Genomic DNA, 24,485 nt, shown 5'->3' with positions numbered 1-24,485 from the left:
TCGCAGAACGCGCTTATTTCGTTTCGTGGCACGGTTTGTACGGGGCAACGTTCATTCAGCGGGTCATTTTCTTCCATTGTTACCAGGGTAAACCAATTCATTTGTTCCCGCACTTTGGTCAATCACGCGAAAACGTGAAAAAATGTTAAGAGACGTTAGAAATAAATTCGCTTTTCTGATTGCCAAGGATTGAGGAAAGTCAGTCTTTCGCTGTCAAAGAGAAACAATCTCTTTCTGTGCTTTATTACAACAGAATTGGTAAGATAGTGAATAACACGGACAACGTACGCTAGTGTTTACACAACAATTTTAGAAACGCTTCTTAGTTGAGTCTGAGTCAGACTGTCTCAACTTTAGGTGAGGCGCAAGGCACTTCGTTAGAGCGGAAATTCCGGCTCGTTGGTTATTCATGAACACCTAAAGAATCGCAGTACCACCCGAAAAGCGAAGCATCGGTTGCGATAGCATATTAGCGGACAATTATACGAAGTAAGAATTGTAGTTTTATCAGCCGGATAAACTTGTAGACATTCGCGTACTAACTAAATTAACAAGTATGGTATCGTCACGCTCGATGACCACGGACACTCGTTGTCAAAACGCTGGCGTGAAGAAGCGCGGCAGCCGCAGCGAGCGAAGTGACCTGCGTGCTGCCTATCGCTTTGACGCAAACTGAGCGGAGTGAACACTACGCTCACGAAGCTATGTTCCTATCGCAGATAGCTTTCCTAACTTTGTCCCTATGGCTGATCGTCCAAATAGGGCTCGCGCGGCCGCGCTATACACAGTTGCCGCCGGAGTAGAATCTCTTCTCCTCCCCTACCCCCGTGCCTTGAGCGCGACGGAAGACGGCGCGCATCCTCCCCGATTTCTTTCCTTGAGCGCGCGAGATTGAGACACCAACGGGGGCTCACCCTCGTACTTACAGCACACTACCCGCATCGACGATGCTGTTGCCCTTGGACTGTAACGAGACATCACGGGGACATCGACGCTATTGATGACAGCAGAAATGCACCTGGAGTGTTCATATGGCTACGAGCGTGTGATATTTGATTTCTGGAATGAGCCACGTGGGTGCCATCACTAGAGAAAGGAGGAGAAAGAATGAACTGGGCTCGCGCTCTGAATCTAACCGGTCAGCGCTGCAACCGCTGTTATAAATATAACCTGTAAATAGTTGCTCGTCTTAGTGACTCGTACACCGCGTAACAACACATTCACTCTCACAATAAAATCTCACCACGACTTGGGGCAATCATCCGCACTATAGCTTTTTTCATATTCCAAAACTCGTCCCTTTATATTATGCATTTATTCACAGTGACATTGTTAATTGCATTGAAGCCTGAGGCTGCACTTATAATGTCCGTCTATCACATCTCCTAAGCCGTCACAAACAGACTATTCGCATTATGTATTTTGCACCTCGTCAGTCACAATCTCTTCCGTTCTTTATGAACAATGCTGTACTACCTTTCTCACGATCTTATTACTATAATGTAGATCTATCACTTTTCAAAGCTTTTTATGGGTATCTCTACCTCGATATAATTCCATCATAGATATTGGTTAAGGCAAACTGCACTAGTTTTTCTGTTAAGGCCCATCTACGCTTCCCTAAAGTACACACTAAACTAACGATAGCAGGTACAGAATGCTATACACAAATGACTGTACCAATTAACTGTATATTGTCTGTGAATGGCTGCGCTACTTCTCGAAATTTCTTAATCGTGTTGAAATGTTATACCGTAGTATTCCTTTCATTGATATATTGTGTCAGTTTACTTTTCTATTTTTTGTGCTCTTTTGTTTTCTCTAACTTGTCTTTATTACATTATTACGTATGACATCAGTGCACTTATCAATGCGAGGGTATTACTGGCTCATTGTGCGACCCCACCGTCGTAGGAAAACCGTGGAAGGAAAGCCATGGCAGAAAAAAGGGCGCACAAATTGCATGATATTTATCTAACTAAAAAAAATGGCCAGGCTTAGCTTGGTTAAGCCATGAATGCGTTGCATATTGCGCGAGTTGAGGCCCAGCTTTTCCTCCGGCTGTCGTGACGTCACGTCATGTGGTTGCGCTAAAGGTCAATGGTGGCTGCCCGGCCGCGCCCAAGGGCTGAACTGAGTGATTGCCATATGCAACGCATAAAAATAGAAGCAACCTAATAATAAACATAGCAAACTTAAAAGAAAATAGACCCACATATGAGACGCGCAGCAATGAACAATGGCTCATACCCTCAATAGTGGCTGCCCGGCCGCGCCCAAGGGCTGAAGTGAGTGATTGCAATATGCAACGCATAAAATGGCCACAGTGAGGACTCGGTGCTCTGCGCCAGCGCCACAGCTACCGCTCCGTGGCCAATCGTCCTAATCACTGCGCAACATGCGACAGTGATGAATATGCTCGAGCATGTGCACGAGGTTGGGCTCTGCCTGGCGCCTGATTCACTAAATGCCCCATGATATGAGTGGGGCCGCTGTGGCTTTTGGAGTCTTCATCGTCCGAAGTTGGATCACTCGGGTCTACATCATCGGGCCACGCAGCAAAGCGTGGCAGGAGGCGCCAGTTCACTGCTGACGAAGTACGAGACTATCGCAAGGCAGCGATAATATTCCGGTCACAAAGCCATGGTACTATCGGTCAACCTAGACCATAGTACCATGGTCAACCTATCGTTCAACCTAGACACCATGATGCCACTCAGAAAAGTGGCATCATGGTGTCACTCTCCATCCGAAATAGAGGCCACCATTGGCTCCACCCTGCGGGACAAAACCAGAGAAGTTAGCGTACCGAGGCACAGATCATCGGTCGGCATACCATACGAGGCCCTTCGTGCAATCCGTCGCCGCGCGGAACGGTGATACAGTAGAAAAAGTCACCGTCATATCTTTCGAACAGTCAGCGAGCTCAACGACATATCACTACTTTTATATAGGTAAGCCACTCCCAGGCACGCTTCTTTTTGCTTCCCCGTGCAGCTAGTTCATAAATGCTCCTTACATGTCTCTTTTACCTTTTGCTACATCGTACTTCACCGAATTATCATGCCTACACCTCTTACATTCTTGACCCAATCATTCTGCTGCACCCTTCCCACAAAAATATTTCTCCGTAACAGAGGGTTCTTCAGCATCTCCCCGATGCGTTTCGGTTAAGGCGTACACGCTAAGAACTTCGTCATTCAGAGGCGTACTAATTTCCAGGCAGAACACTCCGTGCCATCTAGTGGTGCGGCCTCGAAGCCTGCGCATGGCGCCCGAAATGCACGGCGCTCCGGTGCGCGGTAACGCTGAGAAGCGCGCCATGCGGCGACAGGGCTCCTCTCTCGCGCTTCCTTCTGGACAAGCTGGGCCATCTAGTGGCACTGTCGAGAACACCGCGCGTGGCCTTCGAGTTGAGAAGCGTGGCGCGCCACTGCCTGCATATGCTGAGAATGCCCCGCCCCCTTGCATCAGCTGCAGGTATCGAGGGGATCAACTATGTGTTTTTGAAGAGTACGTGTTTGCATTCATCCTTGATGTTTGAAATTTTCACACAGTGCATTACTACAATACTTGAAGTGCACGGGCTTAAGGGACCGTTCATAGTGTCCCTGTGAATCCTCCATCACGCACTCGGTGCTTATTATCTCCCTTTTTTTTCTCTTTCTATTCCCCTTTCCCCCACCCCCAGTGCAGGCTAGTAAACAAGGTGCTCGTCTGGTTGACCTCCCTGTTTTTCCTGCCCTTGCTCTCTCTCTCTCCGTCCCTCCTAAGCGTATCGCTACCTGACAATTGGAGGATTGCCAAGGCGGTACATGTCGACAAGTCTGGTTACGCTCATAATCCTAATAACTACAGACATATCTCCTTAACCTCAATTCCATGCAAGATTCTTGAACGTATTATTTATTCAAACCTTGTTCAGTATTTGGAATCTAATTCGTTCTTTACAGATTCACAGCATGGTTTTCATAACTATCTTGCGAAACTCAATTAATTGCATTCACTAATAACTTAATTTCGGGTTTGGACCGTTTTCTCTTATTGATTGTATATTTATCGACGTCGCAAAGGCGTTCGACGCCGTGTCACTTCAACTGTTACTTTATAAGCTAAGTTCATAGTGCTGTGCTAAAATGGATATAGTGTTTCTTAGTATGCTGATGATCATGACTCCCCTATTTCCGCCGTAACATCTCGTGTTCCGCAAGCATCAGTTTTAGGACCTCTTCTTTTTCTTCTTTATATTAATGATTTTCCCTCTTCAATTACTTCCAAAATAAGATTTTTCCCTGATGATAGTGTTTTATACAGAGAAGATGCTAACGACTACTTTTTTCCTCGTCTTTCTTTTCCCCGCATAGCATCAGATTGGAACGCCCTTCCCCACCACGTCGCTGCAATCACTTGCCCGACATCGTTTTTTTGAAAATGTGTGTTTGTTGGCTGATCAATAACCTGTTTTTTCGCGTGTTATTCGTTCTGTTTGTATGTACTTGAGAAAATGTACCTTTCTTGTACAAATTTTTGTGTATACCTGTGTTAATGTTTGCATTATCAACTGTACCCACCCCTTATCTAAAACAGATGACTTGTCCTGGAAGGTGCACATTGAATACTAACAATGCCAACCGTATATTTGGTTTCATGTGACGCAACTTTTCCCTTGCCCCTATCCCTTTAAAACTGTTGCTGTACAAAACACTAGTGAGTTCGAAGATTGAATACGCAGCATCAATATGGGATCCATACACTAACTCGCTCATTGCAATGCTCCAATCAGGTCAGGATCGCTATGCTAGATATATATTGTCTGATTACTCCCCTCATGCTAGTGTTTCAGGAATTAAAAAAAAACACTTCCTCTTCCAGATCTTTCCATACGACGTCGCATGTCTTGCCTGCACACAATTCGTAAAATATATTACACTAACACACTCAAGCAATCCCGCTTTATTGCTCCGGTGTACATATCGTGTCGCAGAGATCACCAACTAAAGGTACATGTTCCATAGTGCCGGACACACCAGTACTTGAATTCTTTTTTCCCTAAAACTGCTTTGGACTGGAATCACTTACCCTCTTCTGTCGTCACCATCAACGATCCTGGGAAATTTAAGGATGCTTTTCATAGTTATCTGCTGTAACCTGTCCTCTTCTTGGTTGCTTTTATTGTATTTTTCCCACTTCTCGCTGTAACGCCTGACCGGCCCTGAGAGTAACAAAATGAAATGAAATTGCCCCCTCGCTTGGTGCACACCCAGATGCAAATACTCAGTGATCCAAGTTCCCGAGAGCTGAATTGAAGCGCGACACATAGCCCAGTGCATTCATGAAGGAACTCGATGAAGCGTTAGCGGGAAAGACGTTCATGGAAAACCGGCACATAGCCAGTTCATTTGTGGCACAGCCTGCTAAATCTTTGGGCTGCTGTCCTTGAGGAACCCTTGTAACTTGGGCTCGACTCCCCCCCCCCCCCCAAACACGTGATAAATTTAAGGGATACATTTCGTCGTTGCAGAGCGGCATCTTCCCGGGGGCGCCTACCTGTTTACTGGTGTTCGCGTGAGATACGTGTATTGAAGAGCAGCACACGTCTGCTGGCAGATACCCAGCTACGCAAATTGGCATAAAAGACGTTCACTGAAGACCCGCAAAGAACGAGTGGCACACACCCACTACTGGAAGTTTTGCGTCAAGAAGTTTCATGGAACCGTAGTTTCAGTTCCGCATGTATTACATTTACCTATGTATACGTGAAAGAGGTTTGTTGAATAGCGGCACATACTAAGTGAGCCAAGTTGGTCTGATGTTTGGTTTGGAAACTCGTTCCCTCAGCACAGCTGCCCCATGCGCTCGCCAGTTGATCAAGGACTACCCAATCACCCACGTAAGCTCGAAAACGGTTATATACATAAAGTACGAGCCCCCGGAAAGTGCGTCAAGTAGTACCCTAGCAGCGCTAGCGCATTAATGCGAGACATGTGACAGTGAAAAGGGCGCAGTGCGAGCTGCGGGATCGTTGCAGCCGGTGTAATAGCGCAGATTCCCAGGCAAAATCCCTCAGAGATTCCAGGGCTAGGCAATGGTCTTTCCGGCTGCCCACTATTCGCACCCACCTTCTCTCACAGCTAAGCGCTTCTTCCTGGCGGTTGATGCACAGAGACGCACACCATGTGTTTGGTGGTGGGTCCCACAGGCGTTTTTTGCAGCCGACGCAGGAGTCTTGTTGGGTTGCATGGGGCCGGCGTTTCACCTAACTGCGCCACTTTTCAAGCACGCCTGAATTGAGGGCAAACTCTGACTTCTTCAGGAAAAGTAATTGGGTACTTGCCCGTGAAGCAGCGGAAGGTAAAGCGTATCCATGATGCAGATATAGATGTGGAGCTTTGAAGTTAGTTGTCCATACCTAATCCAAGCGATTGATCAGGAAACGGGTAGTTCAAAATAAAATAGGTGCTGTAAAGGATGTTGCTGAACGGCATGGACACTGAGAGGACATTTCCCTTCCTAGAATTGTGGGAGGTCGGCCTTTTCGAGCTTAGCCGAGAGTAAAGCCAGCCGGGCGCATTGGTAATGAGTCGGGAGACGCTCTTTGACGGCAGATAGCCCGCGCCGACGCGTCGGGACAGTTTAACCTGTCACGCGTGCGGACAAAGCGTCGTTAGGGCGTCAATGGTCATGCCGGGGGGGTACAAAGCGGCAGCTTAACACCCGAGGGATCGGTGACCCGACGCGCAGTCTCTTGAAAGGTAGGCTGGCGCCACCGAGACAAATCCATCGGTGCACTTAGCTTTACGGGCCCGCCGGAGGAGACGAACCATGCACAAGACGGCATTGTGAATCGGTGGGTGCACTTCGGCAGGGGTGTCCTTTGCGGCACGCAGTGCGCGATGGTATTAGTTAAGGCGCGAGGACGGGGCGACGCAGATGGCCGTTCCCCGTAAGTGTTTTTCAAAGTGTCGGGAGACTTTTCCATATATGTCGCGGAGGCGAAACGGTTGGGATGTTTTTTGTTTATTTGTTGTTTGGTGGTTACTTTCTCTCCCTCTATCTCTCTGAATGTTCCGAGGAACGCAGGGAGAGGGTGAGAGAGAGAGTGCCCAATGAGTGACCGCCCAGTTGACCCAATCAGGTCACTGGGGTGTCGTGATTTGCCATGAGGGTATTCGGGAGGGGCAACTGAAGGTTTAAAACCTGGCTCCCGACCTCTCACGGGGGTTCCGGGCGCAAGAAAGGTGCTTTGCACTTTCGGCTCTGCTGAGTTAAGACGCCGGTCGCAGTGTAACCCAAGGGTCTTGACGTACGAAGGGTGCTATGCACTTCGGCTATGTCGAGTTGGTACGCCAGACCCACTGTATATAGCTGTTAATGTAAATTTCGTGTACATAAAGTCTATTCTCCAAGTGCAACGTCTATGGCGTCCCATCTCTGATGGAAGAGGAGGAACGACGACAGTTGAAGAAAAGTTTCTCTACCAAGTAAGCTGGTTACGCCAGCTTGGAGGCACTCTGTGCCACGAAAGTAAGAAGAAGGTAAAGAAAAGTTACTGGTGCCTTTGTCGTTCATTTATTTTCTCTCGAATTTCGCCACGAGACCGCTGCGTCGCTACGTTGGTGTGACATCATGTATTTGAGAGTACAGATAAACTTTGATCCTGTGGCGCTTTAGGTGCATGCGTGGAAGGGTGAGAAAGAAAGATGGTGGCTTCACGCACGAGGGCCGCCTCCCCGCTCAAGCAAAGGGAAAGATGGGGCAGGGGAGCGAGTTCGCGGTAACGCGATCAAGCTCACGCGATGAGAGGGAGGGAGGGAGAGGAGGATAAGTAGACGCACATCGCTATTTCTGGCGCTCGTCTCGAAAGTGGCTGCGCGTAGCTGCAAGCGCGGCTGAGCGCATGCGCAACCAAGCACCCTCCTTTAGAGGTAATCTGCCACGTGTGCAAAGTGTGGGCGTGCCTTGATGGCATTGCTTCGTGCTAGTTGTCTTCCCGGGCGATTGGTATTGAAGATTGCGTAATGTTCAGTTTCATTGACCCGTTGGAGCGATAGGAAGCCCAAGGATTCTCTCCCAGCTGCCGGCGCTTTTCATGATAGCGTCGTCCAATTGAGTGCGGACGACGCTGTCAGCCGTGGGGGCGGAGTGCCCGCGAAAGCGTGGCTGGCTTCGCTTAATTCGCACGGACTATGTGAAGACATCGTCGACGTTACATGAAACCATATCATTCGTCACCGACTCCCAAATTCATCAAAACGAATTGTTTTTTCTTCAAACCGGCTTTTTTCGATTGCCCGATAATTCGGAAAATTCTGCGGCCCCTTTTCCTGTAAGAAAAATCAATCGGCGACTGCACTTATTTTCATAAAAGTTCGAATTACAATACAACAAAATGCCGATATAACGACGCAAATTGCAGATTTTACGTACTTCGTTATATCGAGGTTTAACTATTTCCTTCGCATTTAAACAATTCCGGCAAAAGGAAAGGTTATGTAAACCTTCCTAGCTTCACCTAACATGCAGTGTATTACTTCGTTCCACTTGGCAGTATGAGTCGCTGTGAAAACATATAGCGTAAGGAAAAAGTGGCGGCGGAACTTCGAAATTACGTCACCACTTGTTCATTTTTTGCATATTTTGCGACTTACTATGTTTCCGCTCACGCGGAACGCGTACTTCACGGGATAAAAAAAACATATTTATTCATAAAACCTCACTTTTTTTCTTGGTGGTCGCCGTAACTGTGCCACCGGATAACTGGATCTAATGCATAGCCTCATTTGTCTAGGCCTGTTGGGTAAGTACTGGAAAATGTCCAGTAACTGCTATTTAGCATTCGACGCCAGTACACGGAAGGCTGTTGCTCAAGATCATACGGCAGGTACACTGAAGCAGCAGCCTGCCGCTGTCCGTAAAATGAATTTCCATGTCATGAAACACAAGAAGTTGTTTTATTTATTTTTTTTTACTGGTGGCGCCGCGCACAGCAAGCACAGGTTATGGCTTTATTTAAGTTTGTTGGCGAGTGTCGCTCTCTAACTGCATGCGCAGGATAAGCGATTGCGTCCCACGCAGTCTCCTGTTTTGCGGCCGCTGTTCTGGCAGCTCTGGAGGCAGTTGAGCGTGTTTGGGCAGCCACCACTTCGACCTGCAAAATGCAGTTGACGTAGTCATGTCACATCATTCGCGGCCACACTTTGGAAAACTGCGAGGTGCCACCATTAGCCAGTGGCAGCTGCGAGAGGCTGTTGTTCGAGCTGTAACAAACAGGTTTGGACTGAGGAGTGTGTGTTCTGGCAAGTTTAAACAGCTCGAGAAGACGGGCAAGCAAGCTACAAGTACACACAGGAATAGCGCTGGTGAAGTGAGCAAGTGTTCCTTCACCGCGTCTTGTCGCGCTGTTTCAACTTGCAGCATGTGGTTTGGACTATGCGCACTTCGCAGTCCAAGCGTCAGTACCACGGCTTCGCAGGCTACGGTACACACCACAGACTTTCGTGAAAGCGTTACTTCAGAGAACTCTGACATTGCGATCGCTCAGCTACCATGAGAAGTGTGCTTAGTGCATGGATGTCTAACCATCTTGTGGCTGTTACTGTTTCTGTGGCTTCACCTACTACGTTTTTATTTTTCTATGTTTTCCACCACTCACTGTTCTCAAAACACAACGAAGCAATTGGTCTAGGCGCGCATGTGCAATAATTGCAAAGTGTTTTGCTTATGGATTTATCTTTTGTTGAATATGCTTAGGTTGCTAATTCACAAAGCCAGAAGGACGAGGTTTGGGGAAATCATTCTTACGCTTGTTGAACCACCATTCTTGCAGCTCCTATAGAAAAACAAAAGAATCCTTCGGCTTCACGTGCCGTAACCATTATCTGATTACGAGGCACGCCGTAGTGGGGGCTCTGGTACATGATTGTTTTTGCACCCCGACTTCACTGGCAGGCCGCCGTCATGGCATGAGCAGAACCCGCGACCTTGTGCTCAGGAACGCAACGCAACATCGTAGCCACGTGGTATATATGGTGGGTAGCTCCCCTAGACAGTAGCGCCAGAATTTCCCCTAGTGATTTTTGTAGTAACCTCTATGCTTCCAGCAAGCAACGCTCGCCCTATGCCACAAGTGCGCGAATTCACTGCCAATTATTTCTGCCTCTTCGAGTAATACCACTCAATAACTACAGTTGTGCTATCTTCTACAGGCGATGTTTGAATATTCAGTTCATTCTAGAAGGGAAAAAAGCAACGATTATAAATACGGCAAGCCAACACTTTTTAATGATATTACCCGGCACGGTAGCCTAGTGGCTGTGGCATTGCGCTACAGTCTTAGGCAAACGTACACTTATTGGGGTGTTTATCTGCCACACAACGATAATCGTCATCTGCCTTGCTTGCGTTTCCTTTCTTCAATAGACCATGCCCGCTACTTTCCTGTCGGCAATGCTATGTCATACCGGGCTCGCAGCCTTAACGAAAGGAAATGCGGACAAGACAGATTACGTTTACTGTTCTGTGGGAAGATAAAACCCAAAGGGTGCAATTTTGTATTAGAGTCAGTATACTGAGCTCAAGGTCGCAGGAACAATCCCAGCCACGCCGGTCGTATTTCGACGGGACAGAAATCCGAAAAACGCTCGGGTGCGTACATTTAGGTGCATGTTATAAAAAGATCATCGATGATTACGATACTCTTTAAGGGGCACCTTGAGCGCAGCTCTATACCTGCTTTCGGTTCGCGAAATAGTGAGCCAAAGAATTCAGAGATAGACACGTAGCATAGTCGGCCATAGGTAGAGAATCAATGGAAGGCTCCAGTGTAATCGCGAGTGCCGCTTGGCTTCGACAAAGTACTACACAATTCGCGTCGTGCATAAAATCAGGTTACAAAACAATTTCAAACTATGACAATCGACCATGACAACCATGACAAGCGAGAGCTCACGCGAGCAGACGACAGTACGAAACCAGCGCTCCTGCTGAGACCAGATAAGAGTACGCATCGAGAGGTCGGGCGGGCCCGCATGAAACTAGATGAAACCAGTTTCCCGCGCGCACCTCAATGAAGGGGCCCCTTTCTTTGGTGCCCGCCGCCCGCAGCTCGCGTCTTTCACCTTTCACTGTTGTGCTCGTTCACACGGTTACGGTAAAGCCCCCCAATTTTCCAAAAGTAGCGCCATTCTTAGATCTTTCCGCCACCCCGCTCACCCAGGCGCTTCCTCCTCCACTCCTCCTGTCTCCCCAGCCTCCTCCGCTCCCCCATTGGCCAATCTGTGTCACGTGAAAGCAGGCCCCGCGCTTTTGTATATTTTTTTCTTCCCGGCGCAGAGCAGGCGCCGCGCTTTTGTATATCTTTTCTTTCCAGCGCGCTGCGACCCCCATTCTTGGGCCTGCGCGACGAAAGTACGGCAGGCGGTTTGAAGGAGCGCGGTAGTTTTATACAATGTGTTAGGGCCGAGTGCTTAATTGCGATGCCGTGCTGCTGCGCCTACGGTTGCCACAACAGAGCCAGTGACGGCAAAAAGCTGTTTGCTTTACCATCCGCCGGGCGCAACGCAAAACGAAGTGTGGGTTCACAAAATCGGGCGGGCTGACTTCGAGCAAGTGGCAAAGAATGCGCGGCTTTGTGAAGCAAGTGCCACGGCTCCTCCAACCTCTTCTTTTGACGCCCGTGTCAAAACGGGCCCGTGTCCAGTGCATTGGGGGCGCGTTAAAGAACCCCAGCTGAAAAAAAATTAATCCGGAGCCCCCATTGTGGCGTCCCTTATGAGATCCTGGTGTTGGGAACCCAAGAATCGACTTTTTTTCTGTCTTATGTGCCTTGACTGTTCCAGTTAACGCAACACTGCTTCCTTGTGAAAACTTACAACGCAAGAGAATACAGACGCACGGAGTATACAGCGATAAAATTAGCACTTCAAGAAAAGTGTTGCTGGTGCCAATGAGGGGAGGGGGATAATTATTTTCTGAACCTCTTTCCAGTTGTCCCATCAAGTTCCTTCTTTTTTTCTATCAAATTCTAACCATTTGCACTGTAATAAATAATTAACGATTTAATATGCTGGTACGTTGTTCAAATTATCTATACCGCCTATGTGTGAAAACGTTGCTCATGGCCACCACAACCTGTGCATAAGCTATACGTACATCTGTAAAAGGCGCGGAACAGAAACGGCCCTGCTGCCAGGCATTGCTGACCGCAGACAGTCGGAATCTCTCACGCGCCGGCCGAACAAAAGCATCCTGCAGGTACGTAAATTAACCTACGAAACCACGTGCACATACTTTCACGCTGTCAAAACCTGACACTCTGGTAATTACTCGCGTGTCTGAGCACACCGCGTGCTTGTGTCGTGTTTCAGCAACACGAACTTTCAACGTGCGCGCGCTTTACGCCTTAAATACGCCTTGAATAATGGTGCTTTTCTCTATTTCTTCCGCAAATCCGACACGACATTCTTAAGGCCAGTTACCGACTGACAAAGCAAGATCTAGATTGAAAAAACTGCTCCGCAGGACTCGAACGAACTTTTCCGCGGATTTCCTCCCGTAGCGTGTTAGCCGTCGTCTGCTACGGCAGGCCCACCACCGGCAGCGCCACCGTCGAGGCCGCGCCGAGCGGAGGAGGAGGGAAGTGAATGGCGCTACTTTGGGAGATTGAGGGGTTTTAGGTTACGTCACCGCCGACGTTCGCCGCAGGAACGGTTCATTAAGAGCTGCCTTTTAAAAAACGCAGATGGCAAAATATTCCGGATTCCCAACTCCGGCGCGCGTCATATTCATATCATGGTTTGACTACATAAAACAACATCATTCATATTGTAATATTATTCATGTACTTACGGACTCGGAGATGCGGCAGCTGTGTTTCCTCCGCTGTTGTGTAGCAGAAGGCCAGGAAACCTGCATGCAGGCAAAAAAAATGCGCATGCGCATGACATAAACCATCCCTATCACGAACTCGTCAGTACAGAAAACCTGCTTTGTTGTCAGTGATATTTCGTGAAATGTTGCAGGGCTGTTATGTATAGTAGCGCGGGTCGTAGATTCAAACGATATTGGAATTTGTAACAAAATGTAGAAACAAAGCCTCATTTTACGGTGGCTAATGACTGTAGCGAAATCATGCCGAGGCACATCAATAGCTTCCTGGTCTATTGGTAATCATCACGCGATAATACAAGTTGTAACTCGAAGCTGCTACTACCTAGCAAGGACACGAATAACGAAAAACTACAAAGCTTTTACACACACATTTGGGCATAACACGGAAACAGCACCTTCGTTTTGTTGTTCTATATCTGCGTTATCGCATCGCCGTCTTCATGGACTGGTAAGTTATATGCGGTGACACACTAATGTTACTTCATCATTATTTCATATTTTAATACATCTGCATATCTTTATTGTATGTGGGTGTTCCTTGTTCTTTAGTGTTGTCCTTTTGTTTTATCCATTTTTCTTTCGCTTTTCTGCATTCCTAGGCCGCGGAACAGTTCAGATGGACTCCTGGACACATTCTTCTAATATGCATCAGGAGACTTATTCTCTTCTACAGACTCCAATTTTCCTCCTTTGTCGAATAGTAACGAATTCGGTCGCCCTGATGCCTAGCACATGAGGGTGTATTGATCCAGTTGCCCGTTCCTATACTACAGTAAGATCACGTACTGCGTGATTGCTGCGGTAAAAGAATATTCCCCATACGGGCCAATGACCATGAGCAGCATTGGCTAACACCGCTAGGCCAAATCCACACAATCACCCAAGCAAATGGACGGTAGGGCGGCTGCCGCTGCAGATCAACTGATCAAACACCGTACCGTGCGCGTAAAGGTACGTCCACACTAGCGACAAAAACGCGCGCGACTAGCCGCGCGCCGCAACCGGTGCTGTCGCGCGCCGCAAGATTCACGAAAAGCGGCAGCAACGCGCGGCAAACGCGCGAATGGGTGCGGGACCCATTTTATCGCGGCAGCCGCAAAACGAGCACCAATAAGACGCGAGCCGCGCTGCTGTGGCGCCACCTGTCACACAAGTAAAGAATCATAATCTATGGGCTTCGAGATTGAACACTGACACGCACGCCGTAATACCTCGGAGGCGATTTCCACTCAAGGGAGCTTTTGTTAAGCCATCCCACGCTGCCAACGAGACGCCGACGAAGAAGTCGCCTCGCAATGGAGGTGTTTTTGGAAACCGTTCGCGGATATGCGTGCCTCTATGCCAAACCGAACGCCGATATTAAGGACAAGGAGCTGCGTGACAACCACTGGCAGATTATTGACCAGCAATTTGGCATGGCAGCTGAGTAATTGGTGAAGGCGGGGAAGCAGAGAGTGCGCCTGGCCCTCTGTGTCCTGCGCACCCAAAACTTTCTCGTCCGCTTTCTGGCCCGTCGGCGTCGCACAAGTAAATAAATAAGTATTATAGTGTTCACAGTCACCAGTAGCTCCTCGACCGTATCCGACATGCCTGAGCGTGGCCGGCAGTGGCGCAAAGAAACACAGACACTTCCGATGGAACACGAAATCGGCAGAACGGAGAGCGCGTTGTCACGAGTAGTATCGAATGGATCGAGACAACGCGGGTCTCCGCGCGCCGTTGCCGCGTGCCGCAAAACGCGACTGTGGACTTGCCCACACGCGTCTGCCGCGCGGGCGCCGGCCGCGTGTGGCGTGTCGCGCTGCGTTTTTGTCGCTAGTGTGGACGTACCTTAAAGACGCGGCTTTGGCTCCGGAGTGCGGCAATTACTTGCAGCTTCCAGTCCTCTCCTTTCTGTTTATTTTTTATTTTTCTTTTATAGAACGTAGCACCTGATTTCCCGTATACTGTGTCTGGCTTTGTCGTCCGTGTAGGTTCGTATATTTGTACATTACTGAGAAAAATATCTGAGGACACAAAGGACTTCTTGAGAGTTGTGAATGCGAACGCATTAATGTCCAACGCCGCTGAGCGCTTCGCGGGAAAGCGAGCGCGTTGAGACGCTTGTCGAGTTTTGATTTGACTTGAACGAGGTGCAGTTAGAACGCGGGCGACAGCTGGCGCTGAAAGGGAACGTGGGAATACCGTAGGCTTCCGAGAGCGAGAGTTCGGTGACGTCACGGCGATGCCCTCTCCCGTCATGCGATACCGCGCCAGTAGCCTGTCACCCGCCTGCTCCGTCGAGGCCCGAGCCAGCAAGCGCCAGCCAGCGTCACGTGCGTGCGAGAGAAGCGCTCACGTCACGTGGCGTCTCAGCCAATGGGAAGTTAGGTGCCGTTTCACCGCCGACGACGACGCCGCCGGCTTTTTTCGCTAAATGGGTCATTTGACGGTTTCGCATGAAAAGAAAATCCTGCCCCTCAGTTCCCCTTAATCATCTCCACTTACCTACAGGCGAGATGGTTACGATCGCCGCCATATTTCGTTATTTTCATTTCAACTCATTCAATTTATTTGTTCACCAAACTATGAAATGCACCCTAGTGGTCAGAATAACAGGGAAAAAGAACTCAATTTATCAGCTTGGTGAGCCGCATCAACTCCAGCTGTCAAAAGCAGCCACAAAACGGACTGTACAGAATAATTTCTAAATTATACATAACAGAGCCTACATAACTATATTACTGATCCGTAAATATAAGAGAAACATGAAAAAACACTCTTTACTGTGTAGTTTTCTGGGACAATAGTTGCAAGCTCTCCTCACTGAGTACGATCATAACTGATTTCTTGGGTCGAGAAAAATACAACAGTAGTAGACCACGATTAGTACGTGGCCGCGTAATGACTAACGTTTTGTATGACTTCCTATCCGAGAAGTGGGATTACCTAGGTTTGCTCAAATGCGAATTTTCATTATTTTTTGACGATAAGACGAGGCAACCACGTAAGACAGCTTCTTCCTAAGCCCTCAGAGTCAAACCAGACCTCATATATAGTATTTATTCTAAGTGACGGATTATCGAAGAACAGCGTCCACGAAAACCGCCCTGTATCCTCGCGGGGCCCGTCACTACACAAACCCTATTCAATCACAAATTATGCCACTGCTCCCAAGGCCTCCAAATTTATACAATTCTCTGGAAACGCCACGCACACTCAAGAAAGGAAGAAATGTATTTGGATATAAAATCTTTACATCTACTAAACGATACGTTATATCACGAAATAACATAGATGGCTCTTAAAAGTAGATGCGCTGCTTCTTAAGCATGAAACTCAACTCCCGTTGTCGGTGACCTTCCGGTGGCTTTGAGCCACATGCTAGAGCCATTATCCGCGCATCGTTGCGAGAGCAAAACGACATCATCGGGACAACCAGACAAAGAAAATGCGATCTCTCGCCCCCAACCCTTTGTATAGGTCCGCATTACTACGCTAGTTACTGTCCAAACAAGTTACAAAAATATTGTTTCCGAATTCTTCTGAATGTTTGTGACATCCCACAAGCTGGAACTTCTAGTGCGCTGAAGTTTTATGTGTCATTTCCGATGGCGGCGTTCAAAGGACGTATACACGGCACCACCATAGACTTCATTTTCACCTTTAACTGCTGAGACAGGTTTGCTCTTTCGAACGCCAGTGGTCCGTGAGTTCACCGGCGCGGCTTTCGCGTCGGCTTGACAGATGGCGCAACGCTGTGTGGCACCTCTTTCGGGCGCGTTTCTACTTCTAGCTGGGCAGCGCGCTATGCATCCCTGGAGTCTTTCGCTGTCTTCAGTCGGTTTTCTTCTAGCTGGGCAGCGTTCATGTGGACCAGTGCACAGTATGACGTGGTGCGTGTGCTTCGGTGTAGAGTGGTGGTGTGCGGTTTAAATCTATGCTAATCTACGTACTCAATGCGCCTATGATATTGAATTCGGCTATCAAAGAAATTACTTTGGAATTCGCGCTATGTGTTAGGCTCTTTTAATCTGCTCTTCACTAGTCGGAACACTGAAAAAATAAGATCGCTTTTCCGAGACACTGAATTAAAGGGTCGACAAGCGCACACAGACGCAGAAGGAAAGTGAGCGAATTCAGCAAAAAAAATCACGCAATCCTATCTTAGCCAATCACATATGAGCAGGCAACACTCGGCTAAATAGAGCGAAGTAATGATGTTCGTCTGACTCACCGACCACGAACCCAAGAAGGAAGGGTACGGAGCAGAACAGCATTTTGATGATGCGCTGACCTTGGTGATCTGAGAGAGAAATAAAATTTTTCCATTCGCAATCACTCCCATGCCGATACCCCACCCGCCACTCAGCCCACTATGCCGATGCACCGCCAAATTTATCCTCGCAGTGGCGGTTCGATGTGCGAGGAAAGCTGGATTGACAGGCTATAAGCGTGTTTGTTTAATACAAATCGCCGCTAATATCGATCTTTCATTGCTTACCCTACTGACCCACCCACGCCAATAAAATCGGTACTCTTGCTATTAAAGTTCAACTCGAACCACAGAACGCCGGATGAAGCAAACTGTTCTCTGCACAAAACACCTAAAATTTTTGACCGGTGCTCGCGTAACATAACTTTGTTCGTATAAAGAAAAGGACACAACATACATGGAATTCTCGAGGAACACGCTGCAGAGAAAGTGGACTGATCAGCTAGTCTTCACAACCTCGCTCATCGATAACGCCATTGTTAGTGACACTGAATTCATTGAACAGGCAAAAATTTCTGACCCCAACACGTAGTTTTGTGATCTACAAACGGATTCCGTCCTGGATTATTTTATCCGTGGAAGGAACCAAATGCGTATCTAGCGAACTGCCCAATAAATCTCGTTTGGGCGAGTTTGTGTACATAGAACTATCTGATATATCGAAACAGATAGATAGATAGATAGATAGATAGATAGATAGATAGATAGATAGATAGATAGATAGATAGATAGATAGATAGATAGATAGATAGATAGATAGATAGATAGATAGATAGATAGATAGATAGATAGATAGATAGATAGATAGATAGATAGATAGATAGATAGATAGATAGATAGATAGATAGATAGATAGATAGATAGATAGATAGATAGATAGATAGATAGATAGATAGATAGATAGATAGATAGATAGATAGATAGATAGATAGATAGATAGATAGATAGATAGATAGATAGATAGATAGATAGATAGATAGATAGATAGATAGATAGATAGATAGATAGATAGATAGATAGATAGATAGATCTGCGGAAACCCGCGAGGTGGAGAAAAGTAATTAATAAAAGGAAAATCAGACATCCACCCCTTGGTAACAATTGCTACAAAGGAAACCCAATCGGGTTCCTCGAAAGAAAAGCCTCGCAGTTAAAGAAAAATTCGACCTGCTCCGGTACTCCAACCAGGGACCACTGCCTTTCCGGGACAGCCGCTCTACCATCTGAGCTAACCAGGCGGCTAGCAGATGGTAGGGCGTAATCAGCAGTTACACAAGAAAGCTCGTCAACTAGAACTGCTTTAAAATAACTATTGACTAACAAAGAAACGCCTCCACCCCGTTGGGTTAGCCTACGCACGAAGAACGTTTTCATCTCGGGAATTCGAAAAACATCCAAGTCATCTGATTGCCAGGTTTCTGTTGACATAATAATATCAAAGCAGTAATTCATCATCTTGAAAAGACATTCAAGTTCCGTGACCTTGTTTCCAATAGAATGCACATTTAAGTGAAAGCACCGAAGAAAACCACTGTGCTTGTTATCGAATTCTCGGAAAAATTCAGTGAGTGTAATATATCCTAAGGAATCTATCGCAAGTCGTGTAATACGTTACACAAGCAGATACGCTGACAAAATAGAAGGTCAGTCGCACAGGGCAGTGAAGTCGTCCTCATCCCTGATTACTGCAACCGGTTCCCCGTTCTTTCTTCGCACCAGTATTTTCCCGTTCGAGTGCTGTGCATAATCACACCCAACCCTTGTAGTCCATGCTCTTGGTTTCCCAAGGAGAATGCTTGCATGCCTAGTCATGTTCTGTTATATAGATACCCTCATTAGATTGTCGGAGAGCCTTCCTCCTAGCCAGCCAGATTGTGACGTGTGTCCTGGTGCACAAAGCGAACGATCGCTCCCCGTATCTTGCCCGACTTGGATGCCAACCTGTGAAGGGCGGAAATGTCTTCACGAACAAGTTTATCAACACCCAACTTTGTAGCGACATCACTGACTGTAGGTAGGATGTCCTCCCCCTGTTCCTCAGGTGTTCCGTGGATTTCAATATTCAAGCGCCTACTGCGCCATTCGACGTCGTCAACGTCAAGCTGTAGCTGGGCAAGACTTTTAACATTGCAGACTTTCTCAATTTTATCAACTCGTCCATGAATGCATTTTATCTCGTTCTCTTGCTTGTTTAGACGCGACTGAATGTTATCATATTTATCGGAGAGCAGTTGAGCTAGCTTTTCCACTTCTCCGACTTTGGTAGTCAAAGGGAGGAGAGCGGTTTTCTTCTTGCTCATGTCTACTATCATGTGTTTGTTTTCGGCATCTCCCAACAGTTCTACAGTACGTGCATTGCCCTTCGTACCCCCCGGCCTTCAAGACTCGCACTTCCAGTTCTTCCTCTTAGTATCGCGTTTACCCGCCGTGTTTGCTCAGTGGCTATGGTGTTAGGCTGCTGAGCACGAGGTCGCGGGATCGAATCCCGGCCACGGCGGCTGCATTTCAATGGGGGCGAAATGCGAAAACACCCGTGTACTTAGATTTAGGTGCACGTTAAAGAACCCCAGGTGGTAAAAATTTCCGGAGTCCCCACTACGGCGTGCCTCATAATCAGAAAGTGGTTTTGGCACGTAAAACCCCAAATTTTTAGTATCGCGTTTGGACGCTAATGCTTCTTCTGTCGTGCCCGAACAGACCGTGCCATGAAAGCTAAATTCACAAACGCTGCATGTAATAACACTGTCATCATTCATTACAGCTCGGCAAGAGTAACACTTAGGCATGCTTGCAACTCAGTATATCAGCACAATGGGACAAGACAACACAATGGGTAGCAGCGGCGACAGCTAAAAAAAAAGAAATAAAGATGAAGAAGCGTGCACACAGTACACGAGAGTTACCAACCTGTAATGTGCAAGAAGAACGATCAGACGTGCTGCCTGCACTGTTGCCGCTGCCAAAATGCGAGCTGCGTGTCTGACGGTCCGCCCGCGATGTGAAGCACAGATCCGCCGCTGCGTCGCTGTTCGTCGTTGATAAACGGCGCGTTGCAAGAAGGTTTGCTTCTTGATAACCAGCAGGCGCGGGAAATTCAAAGTTTAGGCAGAACGCAGCCGGCACAGTTGCTGGTTAAAATCCAAATGAAGCTATGAACACAGGGCCTGTAATGTGCAAGAATGATCAGACGTGCTGCCTGCACTGCGCCGTTGGTAGGGTGAAGTCGAATTTGTCAACAACTCGAAGCAAAGGCAACTGTTTGACGTAATATAGTTCTGCGGAAACCCGCAAGCTGGAGAGAAGTAATAAAGGAAAAATCAGACATCGACCCGTTCGCAACAATTGCTACAAAGGAAACCCAATCGGATTCCTCGAAAGAAAAGCCTCGCCGTTGAAGATAAATTCGTCCTTGTCCGGTATACTCGAACCTGGGAACACCCTCTTTCCGGGCGGCCGCTCTACCATCTGAGCTAACCAGGCGGCTTGCAGATGGTACGGCAAAGTCGAATTTGTGAACAACTCGAAGCAAAGCCAAGAGTTTGACGTAATACAGTTCTGCGGAAACCAGCAAGGTGGAGAGAAGTAATTAATAAAGGGAAAATCAGACATCCACCCGTTCGTAGCAATTGCTACAATGAAAACCAATGCGGGTTCCTTGAAAGAAAAGCCTCGCGGTTGGAGAGAAATTCGTCCTGGTCCGTGACTCGAACCTAAGAGCACCTCCTTTCCGGGGCCGCCGCTCTGCCATCTCAGCTAACCAGGTGCCTAGCTGATTGATTGATTGATTGATTGATTGATTGATTGATTGATTGATTGATTGATTGGTTGATTGATTCTAAATGGGTTTATCACATATACATGTTATGGGAGGTGGAGAGAAAAGCCATTCAAGAATGGCTTGAGGGGGTCCTTCGCCCCCATACTGGCAAAGACAACAGCAGAGACACACACGTTTTGTTCACATTGTCGTACACTTTAACAAAACCATCATATTAAACACAACATTGTCATAAACTTTGGCAAAGCCATAACATATATATATATATATATATATATATATATATATATATATATTATATATATATATATATATATATATATATATATATATATATATATATATATATATGTGTGTGTGTGTGTGTGTGTGTATGTGTGTGTGTGTGTGTCAGTACAGGAGCACATTTATTTATTACGCATTTGACTGGCCTTACTTGCAGCCCATCAGCATGGCAACTACGGCTGTGCTTGAAGTCCAAAAAAAAAACAGCGCTAACTTCATGTTCTAGTGTTGCTTCTAAAAAAATGTATTTACATTTTGAGGATCAAGAACTCTGTAGGATGCACGTGGCGCAGTGTCAAAATCTCGCTGCACGAAATAGTTGCTAAACGCATTGATCATGCGGTCACAACTGACTGTTCCCCCACCGTGCAAGACTTCTCTCACCGGTTCCTTCCTGTCTCTCCGTCCTATAAGTGAATTAGGCTTGTTCCATAATACATCTGTTCCTTTAGAACGGGAAAAAAATAGATGAAAGTAATACATTTCCCTTGATTTTTTAAGTTCTTTATCTAAGGCATTTCGAAACCGCTTAAATGTAACTAGGTCTACTTCTTTACGCGTATGCATAAACTTCTTAAATAAACCATCTTTTTTGTCAATCTTCTGCAAAAGCTCACGTGTCTTACATGGCTTTTGACAACCTTTCACCCTTTCTGGTCGTTTGTAGATGAAGCGTTTTTGTATACTGCCGAGAAACAAATAAAAAAAGTATCAGAAGCCACATTGACATCAGTAGAATGAAAAATATTGTCCCAACACACGTTACGTATATCCAAATAGAAAGCATCCAGAGCCGTTAGCGAGAAACGCTGGAAATCGGAAGCAACATCAGTGCCCACTCTAGGACTGTCGGTCTTAATACAGCAGCATATTGGCCTATGGTCGCTGATTGGGTACGAAAGCAAACCTGTTTTAACCAAGGACTTATAATAATTTGTTATAAACAAATCAATAATGCTCTGCGAGCACATGGTAACCCTTGTAGGAATATTTACTACGTTTGACCAGTTATAACATGAAAAGCAAATTTGCGAACTCAAATTTTTTTTGCATTATCGCTATTCATATTTATATTGCACTCTCCGCCGATGAGAACATTATACTGATTTTCATTTACAAATTTAAGCAAGTTATCTAAGAAAACAAGAAAAGAACGCACGTTGTCACCTGGAGGACGATAACAGGAAACAATGAACATTGCTAAAAAGAACACACACTACTACGTAATCAGCAGTTACACAAGAAAACTCGTCAACTAGAACTGCTTTAAAATAACTATTGACTAACAAAGAAACGCCTCCACCTCTTCGGGTTAGCCTACGCACGAACGTTTTCATCTCGGGAATCTGAAAAACATCCAAGTCATCTGATTGCCAGGTTTCTGTTGACATAATAACATCAAAGCAGTAATTCATCCTCTTTAAAAGACATTCAAGTTCCGTGACCTTGTTTCCAATGGAATGCACATTTCAGTGAAAGCACCGAAGAAAACCACTGAGCTTGTTATTGAATTCTCGGACAAGTTCAGTGAGTGTAATACATCCTAAGGAATCTATAGCAAGTCGTGTAATACATTACACAAGCAGATACGCTGACAAAATAGAAGGTCAGTCGCACAGGGCAGTCAAGTCGTCCTCACCCCTGATGACTGCAACCGGTTCCCCGTTCTTTCTGCGCACCAGTACTTTCCCGTTCGAGTGCCGTGCATAATCATACCCAACCCTTGTAGCCCATGCCCTTGCTATCCCAAGGAGAATGCTTGCATGCCTAGTCATGTTCTGTTATATAGATGCCCTCATTAGATTGTCGGAGAGCCTTCTTCCTCGCCAGTCAGATGTGACGTGTGTCCTGGTGCACAAAGCGAACGATCACTCCCCCTATCTTGCCCGACTTGGATGCCATCCTGTGAAGGGCGGGAATGTCTGCTCGAACAAGTTTATCAACACCCAACTTTGTAGCGACACCATTGCCTTTAGATAGAATGTCCTCCCCCTCTTCCTCGGGTATTCCGTGGATTTCAATATTCAAGCGCCTACTGCGCCATTCAAGGTCATCAACGTCAAGCTGTGGCTGGGCAACGTTTTTTAAGATTACAGACTTTCTCAATTTTATCAACTCGTCCATGAATGCTTTTTATCTCGTCGTCGTGCTTCTTTAGACGCTCCTAAATGTTATCAAATTTATCGGAGAGCAGTTGAGCTAGCCTTTTCACTTCTCCGACTTTGTCAGTCAAAGCGAGGAGAGCGATTATCTTCTTGCTCATGTCTACTATCATGTGTTTGTTTTCGGCATCTCCCAACAGTTCTACAGTACGTGCATTGCCTTTCGTATCCCCCGGCCTGCAAGCCTCACACTTCCAGTTAGTATCGCGTTTGGACACAAATGCTTCTTCTGTTATACCTGAACAGAACGTGCCATGAAAGCTAAATTCACAAACGCTGCATGTAATAACATTCTTGCCATCACTCATTACAGCTCGACAAGAGTAACACTTAGGCATGCTTGCAACTCAAAGTATCGGCACAATGGCATAAAACAACACAATGGGTGGCAGCGGCGACAGTAAAAAAAAAATAAAGAACAAGAAGCATGCACACAGTACACGAGAGTTACCAACCTGTAATGTGCAAGAAGAACGGTCAGACGTGCTGCCTACACTGTTGCCGCTGCCAAAACGCTAGCTGCGTGTGTGACGGTACGCGCCCGATGTGAAGCACAGATCCGCTGCTATGTAGCGTTTCGTCGTTGATAAACGATGTGTTGCAAGACGATTTTCTTCTTGATAACCAGCAGGCGCGGGAAATTTAAAGTTCAGGCAGAACACGGCCCGCACAATTGCTGGTTAAAATCCAAATGAAGCTTTGAACACAGGGCCTGTAATGTACAAGAAGAACGGTCAGACCTGGTCAGACGCACAAAACAAACTGGTACTGCCTATATTCGAGGCCGGAGGACACGTTACATCCACGTCTCAAACAGGGCAGGCAACGCAACATGAATGCTGGAGGGCGCTTCTCTCACTGAATCTATTCTCGGCGAATAAATAGCGAGTCACATAGGAAAGAAAGGTACAGCTACATGGGTCATGCAGTTTGATGTAAGATTAGGTCGGACACTCTTTATGTCGCCACAAGTGGCAACATGCGTCTCTGGCGCCCAAGCCAGTCAATGAACAAGGTTACAGCGACAGACTGTGACTTGGCGAGACCTGACTGGATGTTTGAAGCAGGTTCAGCGAGAGACTGCGATATCGGCCAGAGTATAAATGAGATCTGGTCA

At 46.8% G+C, this 24,485-nt stretch overlaps 1 long non-coding RNA gene across 1 annotated transcript; it reads right to left on the bottom strand.

The window, feature by feature from the left end:
* Positions 1 to 8,976: 8,976 nt before the first annotated feature.
* On the bottom strand, positions 8,977 to 24,086 carry LOC135897967 (uncharacterized). Its single transcript, XR_010563216.1, has 5 exons — positions 23,824 to 24,086; positions 20,051 to 20,307; positions 17,105 to 17,173; positions 12,847 to 12,906; positions 8,977 to 9,148 (listed from the first exon to the last, which is right to left on the bottom strand). It is a non-coding gene; the product is annotated as an uncharacterized lncRNA (long non-coding RNA).
* Positions 24,087 to 24,485: the final 399 nt, after the last annotated feature.

This window comes from Dermacentor albipictus, chromosome 10 (assembly GCF_038994185.2).
Source record: "Dermacentor albipictus isolate Rhodes 1998 colony chromosome 10, USDA_Dalb.pri_finalv2, whole genome shotgun sequence".
In the NCBI taxonomy this organism is placed as follows: Eukaryota; Metazoa; Arthropoda; class Arachnida; order Ixodida; family Ixodidae; genus Dermacentor; species Dermacentor albipictus.
The sequence above is the reverse complement of the archived record's forward strand: the minus strand, read 5'-3'. Positions and strand labels throughout refer to the sequence as shown.